This window comes from Rhamphochromis longiceps, linkage group LG23, assembly GCF_057381845.1.
Source record: "Rhamphochromis longiceps isolate RC_006_pf linkage group LG23, R_longiceps_female_GT1.1, whole genome shotgun sequence".
In the NCBI taxonomy this organism is placed as follows: domain Eukaryota; kingdom Metazoa; phylum Chordata; class Actinopteri; order Cichliformes; family Cichlidae; genus Rhamphochromis; species Rhamphochromis longiceps.
Genome location: NC_140578.1, coordinates 19,250,320 through 19,262,660, shown reverse-complemented (window position 1 = coordinate 19,262,660; position 12,341 = coordinate 19,250,320). Strand labels below are relative to the sequence as shown.

Here is a 12,341-nt window from a genome sequence, read left to right as displayed (position 1 = left end):
CTCTGCGTTTATTAAGCATGTTGTGCTGTTAAAATGTTTTAATGCTTTTTATCTTGTTGTATTACATCTGAACAAGCCCCTAAAAACAGTCAGTGATCACTGTCAGCCTAACCATCGGGAACCCTCACGATAACTTTTATCAAGTGGAAAAAAGTTAGCATTCATCCTCCAGCTTCACTGTGTTTATGTTATGCTAACACAGCTGTGTCGCCAGCGGTCATGTAGCACATCACTATATACCAGCTGGCCCAACTTCAGTAACCTGACAATAGTCACTGCTGTTTAGTTTTCTGTCTCCATTTATGTTGGAAGTGGTAGCAGAGCTGGTATATCATGTTCAGGTGGAAACAAGCAATCTAACTTTAACGCTGTTAAATTTCATATATTCTGTTTTCATGGATGCCTGGATGTTACACCTGGTAGAGCAGCCACACTGATCATTTTATTAAAGATGAAAGAATTTAGACAGTTTGTAACTCTCAGTGATGCCGCAGAGTTCCTTTGAATTTGGGATCTGCAGCGGAGTTTGGACCTGGAAATGGCTAATGACATCAAACTTAATGGCCGGATAGCATCTCTATTGCTTATGCATAATTGTGTTGTGAATATTCATCCTTAATCTGTGAAAAAGCATAAGGTTCAGAAAAATTATAGTAATTACAAAATGGTACATTTCAGGCTAGAATAGCAAAGAGGAACACCAGTGATCTGAAAGCAAGAGAAAAAAGTCAGAAGAGAAGGTTTTGGAAACAAGCACAGAGAGACAAAAGGAGAGAAAGTCCAGCAAGGTCTAAACACACAACCACAGAGAACTTTAGGAATCAAGGAGTAGTAGACAGCTACTTGCTGCTGAACTATTGTAGAACTTGACATGTGCAAAAACAGAATTGTTATGACGTGTCTTGTGATATTACAAAGGTTGTTAAGGTTTAATTGTCATTTTGAAAGAAATAATATCTTGTTTTCTACTAGTGTGTCAACACCATCAGATTTGTGTCACCACCGTCAGCACGTTGTCAACTCCATAATATGGAGTTTTTGTTTATTTTTCTCTTTTGGAGAACCATATAGTTTCCTCCCTCATAATCTTCCAATAAAAATACGTAATTTTCTCAATAAATGTGTAATTTCCATGCTGCTTAATATGACTGTTTCTTATACAGATTAAATACAAGCTTCTGAAAATATGTATGACTGTAACTCTAATAATAAAAAGCCAAAACAATCTAACTTTTAAATGTGGTATAATTACTTTGAAAACATATGTGCATAAACAATAGAATAGAGAAGCTGCTAATAGTTTAAAGAGCTGAAACAACTTAATTTAAAATATATATTTTTGCATTTCTTTGTGTCTGACGGTGTTGACAAAAACCTTGTACTTCTGCAAAAACATAAATTATTAAAAAGGGAGATTGTACCAAAACATGGTGAGACAGCCAAAACTTAACAATTATATGTAAATATGTTTTTGAAAAATCAAAAAATATATTTTAGAAAATTAAAACCTGTTTTGTCCCTAATCTCAGGAATCACTGGTAACTAAAACTGATAAAGAATACAGACAGAGGATTCAAATAAATATGAAATGTTGGACTGTTTTTTTACAGGTTTTCACAGAAGCTTTGACTTGACGCTTATCTACCTTAAATCCTAAAACACCTTAAAGCAGGATAAACTGGTTTAACCTTAAAGGTCACATTCATTTGAATCTGACTCAAATGGTCTTACAGCATTTTCTTGATGTCCTGTTGTCCAAGAAGCTAACAGTTGACATGAAGAAAGAAATCCTCCAATGAGCAGAGGAGCAGCAAGATCTCAGTCATCAGACTGACCTCTGTCCACAAAATCTGAATCCACCAGGTATCATCCACCTGTCCAGGTGTGTCCATCAGCTTTGAGGCAATGTGAAGGGAAGAAGCTGAACCTGAGAGTAAACACTCTCAGCAGGAGCAGATCGACAGGGGAGCTTGATCTCCTCGTACTGAAACACAACAGCAGCACTGAGTACAGAACAAAGTAGCACTGAAGGAGAACAATGAGCATGAGCTGCAGGGTCACTTGTACACTTTGAGTTACCTGTGGAGCCTCCAGCCTCTCACTGGTCCCAGCTGGAGGGAGGTTTGCCTGATACTTGCTGATTCTCCTCTTCAGAGACAGTGATACACAACTCAGACCTGCCAACAGACCGTCAGAGGAGTCACTTCACCTTCACACTCACATCAGCACTCATCACATACAACACATTTCTCCGCTGTGCAGAGAAATCTTCCAACATCTGGGACAACACCTGGACAACAGAAGCACTGCTGAAGCCTGCTGGGGCAGTGAGCAGTACGTTTGTGCTGTACTGTCTGTACAGCGTCGGCTTTCAGCCCCCATGGATTACATCTACGTACTTTGGTAATATGTGAGTAACATAAAGAATGTTGTGGGCCAACTTTAAAAATACTTATTTCCACAAATGTACAACTATAAAACTACCTCACATACTTGCAGCTTATGTGTAAAAGTTACAGTATGAACCTGCACTAAATGTTTTATAAGCTGGATGAATATAAACTACAGAAGCCTGAATCCACATAGTAAGAAGCGCTGCTGGAAGGAGAGGGTTACAAGATGAGTTGACATCTATTATAAAAATAAGAGGTTGGTTCAAAGCAAGCTTGACAGCTGGCAGAACACAAAGAGAGGAAGTTGTTTTTAAACTGTGACTGGAAGGTCTGAACTAAACTCTGATCAGAAACAAGTATGAGCAACACTGATCTCTTTCCACACAAGCAACACCAGCTGCAACACAGCTTTGAAGGTGAAACTCTAAAAGGACATGAACTTATATCTCACACTCAAAATAAAAGACAAGAACTACATGCAAAAGTGAAACTTGTACAGTTAAAATTTTCACTTTGAATATGAACATCTGATGTTCCGATTGTTTATTTTGGTAAGAATGATTAAACCCCATAGTTTTATTTTATTTAATGTCCTGCTTGAATATTCAGAATGAGTTTAAGCAAGTGAATTATGCTAGCCATGATAAGCTAACATTTAATAAACAATATTAAGAAATTAAACAATACTTTTTCTTCAAATAAGTCATACATTTCTTCATATTTGTAACATTTATTCACTGTCTGTGTTTTAGCTAGTAGTAACATCACTTATTTGCTCTTACACATTTGCTAGTCTTGCTAGCTGCGCCGTTTGGGTGTTGTTCAAGTCTCAACATGTTTTAACATTCATTCTGTCCATGATTAAGACTGAAGGTTTATTTTGACAGTGTCTGCCATCTATAATCCCGTTTTCAGTCAGGTTTCACAATGAGCTCACCCAAAACTCTGGCTGATTGGGACCCACACCCGTTTTCAGGTGAAACGTCTTCAAGCAACTTTAAGAATTCCAGACGCCTTTCTTTGAAAGCTCTTTTAACTCAAAATCTGACTCTAATTCGACGTTAGATCTCTGACAGGGAGACAAGCTAATGTAATGGCTACTCAGAAGGCAGCTGTGACAAAAATACATTTTTCACAGTGTAAAACAAGATAGACCCCAAACATCCAGTCTGCATAACAACCTGGGATGCAATAGGTTTTGCATTCTTTGTGTTTAAGAAAAAGTTGTATGTCATTATGCCATATGCATGAAAAAAATTTTTTTTCTTTTTTTGTCATATCAGGAATACTTCCTGATTCTACACTGTAGCAGGTTTCTGACAGAAACTAAGTATTTATGAGTACTGTTGTGGAAATTTTAACAATACACCTTCAGCCCCATCCTTTAAACCTTTTCCCTCACAGAGAGAATTATGACCTTGTTTTCTGCTTGGCCGTCACCCAAGGACACATATACAAGAAGATACATCCCTGATAAGCAAAAGGAGTCTCACTATCTATTTAACGTATTCCATGAACTAACAATAGCCTCACTGCGTGCGCATATATGTGTGATAGAGCATAAGGCCCATTTCTAGTGCACATGCATACAACTAGGTGAGAAAGTGATATTACTATTACTAAAGTGATTTAGCACACACATTTGAGATTATTTAGATTCAAATGGGTTATTTTAGTATAGTTAGTAATTTCGTAAAGTTTTTATTTTTTAGTATAACCTGGGCGATAATGTACATTTGGATAATTCAGTTTTTTGATTTGGAACAACTTAAAAGTTTGACTTTTAAAACTGAGTCAGAGAGATTTGAATTCTTTATTTGAAAGAAGCTGAACGATTTGAGTAAGATTGTTTGACTTAAAAAATTTAAGTCAAACTTAATTAAATTAGGTATAAACCTAATTTAATTACTTGTTACCAACTGAACATTAACTAATCAGTTGGATCAATTATTCTCTTTTTTCAGTGTACTAATTTTCAGACCTGCATTTGTGAAATATTTATTTCATTTTTTCTTACTAATTTAGTTCTAATATGAAACATATTGTAGACACCTGCATGCAGACACCACTGACTGTGAGTGATGAGAAAAATAATCTAGCTTAAAGTTTTGCAGATTTTTGACTTTACCTCCAAAATAGTTTTGTAACTACTCTGAAACCAAACCAATTTTTTTAGAGAGCACTTTTAAATACCCAGCACAGGACCAAAGTGCTGTACAGAAAATAAGTTAAAAAACAATAGAACAACAGAAAAGAGCAAAAATAAATAAATAAATACACATAATACATAAAAATTTAAACAGCCCTATATTAAAAAAGAAAACAAGATAAAACAGCATAGAATCAACTAAAAACAACTAAAAACTTAAAATAAAAACCAACATCTCACGTGGTGTCAAAGGCCAGGGTAAAGAGGTGGGTTTTCAGGAGTGACTTAAAAACAGATGGGGAAGTGGCCTGTCTCATCTCTAAAGGAAGATCGTTCCACAGTTTTGGAGCTGCTACAGCAAAAGCACGATCTTTTACGCCCAGTCCTGGGTACATTCAGGAGCAGCTGATCCGCTGACCTGAGAGAGCGGGTGGGTGTATAAGGCTGCACCATCAGAGAGATAAGATGGGGCTAGGCCATGGAGAGCTTTAAAAGCAAATAAAAGAATTTTAAAATGAATCCTAAGAGAAATGGGCAGCCAGTGAAGTGAAGCTAAAATAGGGGAAATGTGCTAAAACTTTCGAGTGCCAGTTAAAAGACGAGCTGCAGCATTTTGCACCATCTGTAGATGACTAATATATGATGCGCTGACCCCAATATAAAGTGCATTACAGTAATCCAGCCGAGTGCTAACAAAGGCGTGGATCACTGTCTCAAAGTGCTGCCGTGAAAGAATTGGCTTTATTTTTGCCAGCTGCCTGAGCTGAAAGAAGCCAGATTTTACCACTGCCTTAATTTGATTATCAAACTTCAGCTCACAGTGCACTTTGACCCCCAGGTTTGTAGCAGTTGGCTTAACATACTGAGCCAAAGAATCTAAATACACTCTGGGGGTCTCAGTGGGGCGACCAAAAACCATCACCTCGGTCTTTTATTTTATTATTGAATTTTAAAAAGTTAACAGACATCCAAGCCTTAATGTCATCGAGACACTGAAGTAATGGCTGTGTGCGGTATGTGCCTTTTTTCTTTAGAGTGACATAGATCTGTCATCAGCATAAAAGTGGAAAGCAATATCGTGCTTTCTCAGGGCAGAAACGTGATCTGATGGTTACATCTATGCACCTCTAAATGCACCACGATGCTGCACACTGCGGAGGTGTGCTGATATTAATAAAACAGCAAACCACAATGTGAAAAAAGGACAGACTCACAGATTACCACAAAAACAAGTGCAGCATTCAAGCTCAGAGAGATAGAGACGGCATGATCACTCTGCTGGTTTTTGCTCTTATGTTCAGCTCTTGGATCTGAAAGAAGAAAATGGACACAGGTTGAGAAATAGGTTAAAGAGTGTTTGAAGAAACATGTCTTACACGTTTAAGGACTTTGGGGCTGATTAGTTGAAGCAGTTTGTGATCTACATTTCAAGAAAAGTTTGAGAATGAAGTTGTGAACTGGCCCAGCCGTCAACACTTTTTAACAAACTGGTTTCTTTGAAGCCTCAAAGTGTGGACGGCTGTCAGTTTCACAAAGGTACAAAGTTACTGTAAAAAGCTGCCTTCAGTTTAAGCATCTTAGACTTTTGAAGTCTGTTTATTTTCAAAGCTTTGGACCCTCGTGAGTGTGAAAATAGTTTTAGTTACAGCTGATTTAAATAAATGAGAAAAAAAATCATGCTCACATGATAAAGGATTTAAGTTGCCTGTGAAACAGCAGAGTAGGACTAGAAAGCAACACTTAAAACTCAAAACAGCTGGAGGGTTACAAAGTAAACATAACAAGGGCTGGGGACTTATTACCATTGGCAACATCCTTTAATGATATTGCTATAGAGCTTCGGTCAATCTTTCACCAGATGATCCCACTGAACCCTGTGCTGTTTGTTCTGGGTCTATCTATAGTTGGCCTCTCTGTCTTTGTACAAATGCTTTTGTTATGTAAACCTTTACATTTAGCGAGGCGATGTGTACTGTTTCAGTGGATTCAGAGACAGCCTCCCACTGTTACACAATGGTACAGAGAAACATTCAGAGTGTTGCCAATGGAGCGCCTTAGTGCCATTATAAAGGGCAATTATGATGCATTCTGTAGGATATGGCGGCCTTTGCTTGATCTCCAACCTCATGACCTTACTGTGCTAATACATAAAGGGAGATCACATTTTGTTTTTAAACATAATAATTAATGTCTGTATTCCCTTTTTTTTCCTTTTCTTTCTTTCCGTTGACTTTAAATGTGGAGCACTCGACATATTTTGACTCAGAGATGTACATTTGTAACTCATATACCTGTATTTGTTTTTTTTCTTTCTCTTCTTCTTGTTTGTATTTGGCTGTGCTGATTTGTTGCTATTTGTATTGTTCAAAAATAAATAAATCATTGTTTAAAAAAATATAACAAAGGCAAGGAACGAATAAAAAAAAACGAAGTGACGCACAGAATCTAACTAGGAACACACAAAGAGGACACTTTTTAAAGAAACTACATGATGTTTTCAGTTTGAGTCTCAAGACTTCATAAGCTATTATTTTTACTAAATACAGCATGAGCATGACAGGGACACCCTGCCAACGGGTCACTGGTGGAAGAAAAGATGTTGCAGATAAGTGTTCATATCCAGAAACACGACAATGAGGTGGAACCAGTGGACATATACTGTGTCCACTCAGAACAGGGAGGTATTTGGTGTAGTCTTTGGTTTCCACCAGTGTGCTAAAACTAGAAGCTGCCTTTAACCACGAGGTCACTGCCTGACGTGAACACCTCTAACAGCAGGACTCTGAGACCACATCCTATGCCGCAGACAGTGAGCTGTTATTAATACAATGATCCTGATCTGCACCAACATTTAACGACTTCTTCCTTTGACTGAAAACAGAACTTTGATTAAGCTGAACTTGTGAGATTTAGCTTTGGACTCATTCATACATATACGTTAGTGCAAACTTTTTTCCCAGAGTGCACTTGGGACCTCCAAACAAACAAGACTGAGTGGAAAAACAACATGCAGCACCCTGAGGCCTCACTCAGGATTCACAGATAAAATAACTAAGAACATTTTTAACATTCATTTATTTAAGGTGGTATGATGGCTGTGAGGGGCCATGTTTCTGTAGTTTTCAGCATTAAAGTAAAAAACCTTCTACTTACCTGAGATGACGTGGAAACTCTCCACAAACTGAATGCTGCCTCCTCTCTTGATGCCACAGAAGTAAAGCCTGCAGTCCTCTGCTGTCACGTTTTTAATCACAAGTTTGCTTCCCAGGATTGAGAATTTGGTTTCAAAACCAGGAGAGTAGTAGGTAGAGTCTGCTGAAGAAAAACTGCGGCCGATACCTGCTCTGAACTGACTGTAGATCTTCATGTACCAGTATGGGTCTGATGTCTGATTGGAGCAGGTTAGAGTGACATTGGTCCCCAGCTCTCCTCTGACCTCGGTCACGTTCTCGGCCTGTGCACAGAGCAGAAGCACCAACAGGATCATCCACAGGAGAACCATGATCAGCTTCAGCATCCACAACAAGACGGAGTCGTCTGAAAGCAGCTCTGATGGACTCTGATAGAGAACTCCTCTACACTTCCTACTTCAGGTGCTGTTGCTCACAAACCACTAATACCAAGTAACTCTACAGGAAGTGAAACTTGTTCACCTTCAGCCAGAAATCTGCATCAGAAATTTTATACAGTAACTCTAAAGGAAGGTTGACCGTTAAACTTAGACGACAGTGATGTCTTTAAAGTACAGAGGAGCAGAGAATGTACTGACTCATGATCATGTAGTACTAGTAGTAAATGTTGCAGTAGAAATAAAAAAACAGGATTCAAATTGTTGAAACAAATCAAAAGCATAACCAAATAGCATCCTTACTTTAACATGTCTGAGCTGAAAAAGTGGCTCCGTCTTGTGTCTCTAACCAGTTACTGCGTACTTTTATACTGCAGTCTGTACTACAGATACTTCTTATTCTCTCTCTAACAGCGGTGAAGCTTCAACTACAGTATGTAGCAGTAGCCTGTGTACTACTACATGACTGCAACATGCACTACGCCCTCTGGCAGTACTGCTTTTATTACAACTGTTTCTCCTTCATTTGCACTACAGCTGTCATCTATATTTAGTTTATACTTCTCTGTTTCCTTTTACTTCATTTTCTACTGTACTTTCTAGTTTTCTATTGTTCTACTGTAAAACGATGGGTAATAACTTTTGTTATGAGCAGAATTACTACCTCATTACTGCCCCTACTGTCAGCACTGATACTGCAAACTTAACCCTGAAACTGGGTCAGACTGTCTGTCCTTGACTTCAGCCTGGAGATGGTTTCAGTTCTAACACTGTTAGTGAATCTCTCTGTCACCTGATCTGATGGTGTTTAATTGCTGGTTTGTGCTGCTACTCTCAGTCTGATCACTGCGGTCATTATTATTTAAAATATCTTGATAGTTCTCATGTTTTATGCTCAGTAACTTTGCTTTCTGTTCTTCAGTCGCCTTCCAACTGCCTGTGTGAAACACCTGAATAATTTTTTCATGTATAATGTTATACCTGTAATACATGTATGTGGAACAAAAGGGTAAAAAAGGAAGCAGCTTTTATTGCTCTTACACGACACTCCAAACAAAAACAGAAAAATCATAAAGAAACAAACAAAAACTAGAAGCTAGGAAAGGAAAACAAATGAACAAGCAAACTATGACGCTATGAAAACATGGAAACACAGCCTATGGGGACAACACGACAACAAGCAGGGGAGATGAGGACAAAAGATTAACCAGAGGCTGGACAATAGGTTGGGACACAGCTGAACGTAATTAGTCACAAAAGGGACAGAGGAAGCAAAAGTGAAGTCAAAGCAACAAGAGATTTCCAAAATAAAACAGGAAGCTACACACACACACTGAGACTCACCCCAAGACACATGAGCTTGACACAAGGACAGGGGAAACGAGACAAACTAGAGAGACAGTGGGATGAGGGACCAGACATGGACACAAGACAGACTAGGGAGACGAGGAGCAAAACACAGAGATGAACATGTGAACAGGGACAGAGACAGACACGGTATGACCGAGAGACTGAAAGAATAAGAGAAAACACAGAGATGAGGAGACGAGGACAGAGTGGACATGCAGCTACATGAACAACATATATAGAGCTAAAAATGCAAATGATAAAAAGTCAGTATACAAAACTAAAGACCAGCTAATACAGAACTAGAATATGGAAATCTCCTAAATCCAAAAGAACGAGTCACAAAACCAAAATCAACTTTAAAACTGGATCCGAAATATTACAAAATATCTCTAATATATAAATATTGTGATATTTAACAGAAAAATAAAATATATATGAATAAAGTTGGAATTGAGGTTACAATTTCAGGACCATGGAAAGTGCATGGAGTTTTCACCATGATCTGATGATCTGTCTCAAACACATTCTTAGTGTTGGACCTGCACTAATTCAGCTGCCTGCACTTTAACAATGTTTTATTTTTTAAACAAACACAGCAAAGTGCTACTGTTAACACCATCAGGCATTTTATGCGTCGCAGCCCACAAAACTAACCACACTTGCAGTCTTATTAGGACACTGCTATTTTGTCCTTTTTAGTAGATATGGTCATATTTACATACACAAAGGAACGTAAACCTGACAGTTACAGCATTGCTAACACAGGTGACAGTAGAAATATGTAACAACCTCTGAATTTTCTAAACCAAAAACGAATGAATCAAACTGAAAATGTGCACAAACATGGATTGCATGTACTTTAAAGGGTAGTACACGAGTATGGTTTTGCTTCACCTGCAGAAAAAATAAGACTTCCCTGAAACTGACATTTTCTGGAGGACAACGTGTTTCTAAACCTGTAGATGTTCAGGATTCCTCTGCGGTGTGCACTAGCATGTCCCACATTACTCAACACTCTGGCTTTGAACTGTCTGCTGATAGTAACTCAGCATACAAGTGTGTGTGTTCTCCTCTTTGCCCCACATTTCATGCTGGTGCTGTGGGTCTGTCCACTGTGGGGAAACCACACGGTTTGCTGTGAAGCCAGATATCCAAGAAGACACAACATCCATGACTTCCAAAGAATCTCACACTGTGATTGGCCAGAGCATTCAGGGATAGCTCAGTAGGTAGTGTGGTTGCCCCATGATCGGAAGGTTGGGGGTTTGAATCCACTGAACGGCTCCCCTGAGGTACCCCTGAGCAAGGTACCATCCCTACACACTGCTCCCTGGTGCGCCTGTTTAGTGGCTGCCCACTGCTTCACTGAGTGAATGGGTCAAATGCAGAGAGAGTAATTTCCCCACGGGGATCAGTGAAGTATACATCATTATTATTATTCGACAGGTTTCCACTTGTACTCATCTTAACAACCTCCGGGTGCTTTGTCAGTGTTTCTGTCTCTCTGTTTGTTTTTTTCATGGTAGAGTTTGAGCTTTGTGTGTGTGTGCAGTGATTATCCACAGAATTAGGTTTGTTTTTAATGCCGTGCTGCCTCATAACAAGAAATCCAGAAAGTCTTTTATGAAGTGACGTCATTGATGAAACTGAAGCCTTGCTGGTTCAGAAAGTGGTTCAAGTGTTGGTGTGATTTATGTGCATATAGAAAACTCAATGTATGCCCACATAATTTACGTGTGTGTTGGAGACATCACGTGAAAGTTTTTTCTCCAAAGCTAGAGAGCTCATTACTAAAAATCTAACTGACCAAGTCCAAAATATTTTTAGAGAATGTGAATGAAGTCACCATCAGCTGAATATTTGTAAGCACAATCATTGTCCCATCACTGGAAAGCAGTGCAACACTTAATGTCTCATGTCCTGTTTATTTAAACACTGACTGAAATCATATTGATCAGGATTTTTCCACATTGATGGACTTTTATTATCCTTATAAAAACTGATGAAATTAATTAACTACACAAAGTCATATTAAGGTGTTTTTATGTTTTTATTTCTATTCTTTGATTATCTCCATGCTGACACTGTTGGAACACAGCCACAAGGCCATAACAAATAGTTGAAATGAGCACATGAAACCTTGAGAAAGGAACTTTTTTTTAACCCCTTGGAAGAAAAGTTTCAAGGCTTCACTACTATTTACCCTTGCAGACTTTCACAGAGCATTAAATCCCTCTATCTCTTCGAGAGAGATGATGTCACCTATTTTCTTGTAATTTCTCACATGAACATGTTGCTTTTTTGTAGTTTCAGTTCTGTTTAAGCTCTGAATGTAAATCAGCGGATTCTGTTTTTGCACACACACATTGTCACACAGTAACAAAAGCACAACATGACACATTACGCTGTCTCATTATTTATTTAACAAAAGCTAAACCAACTGTTAATCCCAGCCTTACTGTTTCCGTAGGAATAAACAGGATTTGCAGCACCCAGGTGCACATCAGTAACTGATCATCAGTGAGCGTGAGCAGCTCTATAAAAGCAGCATTGTTGGCAGGTTGCAGGTCTGGAGCGTTCAGGTGTTTGTTAACACAACGCAATGATCTTCTAAATTCACTCCAACGTCAGATGGTCTTGAATTGAAAAAAAGAAAAAAAAAGAAAAACTACCTCTCACACTCTGCTTGATCTATTTATGACTTTTTGAAATTTAATTTTCAGTCTCTGGTAGCTTTACAATTTATATTGTTTTTATTTTTTTTAAATCTCAAGATTTTCAGACACGGCCTTTTTTTTGTCCAACATTGTAACGTTCACACTGTGTTCACTATAATGTGATGAATGAAAGTGAACTGTACACATATTTACAGGTTTTTACA

At 38.3% G+C, this 12,341-nt stretch overlaps 1 pseudogene; it reads right to left on the bottom strand.

The window, feature by feature from the left end:
• Positions 1 to 1,891: 1,891 nt before the first annotated feature.
• LOC146641754 (uncharacterized) lies at positions 1,892 to 8,059 on the bottom strand (annotated as a pseudogene).
• Between the last annotated feature and the right edge of the window lie 4,282 nt (positions 8,060 to 12,341).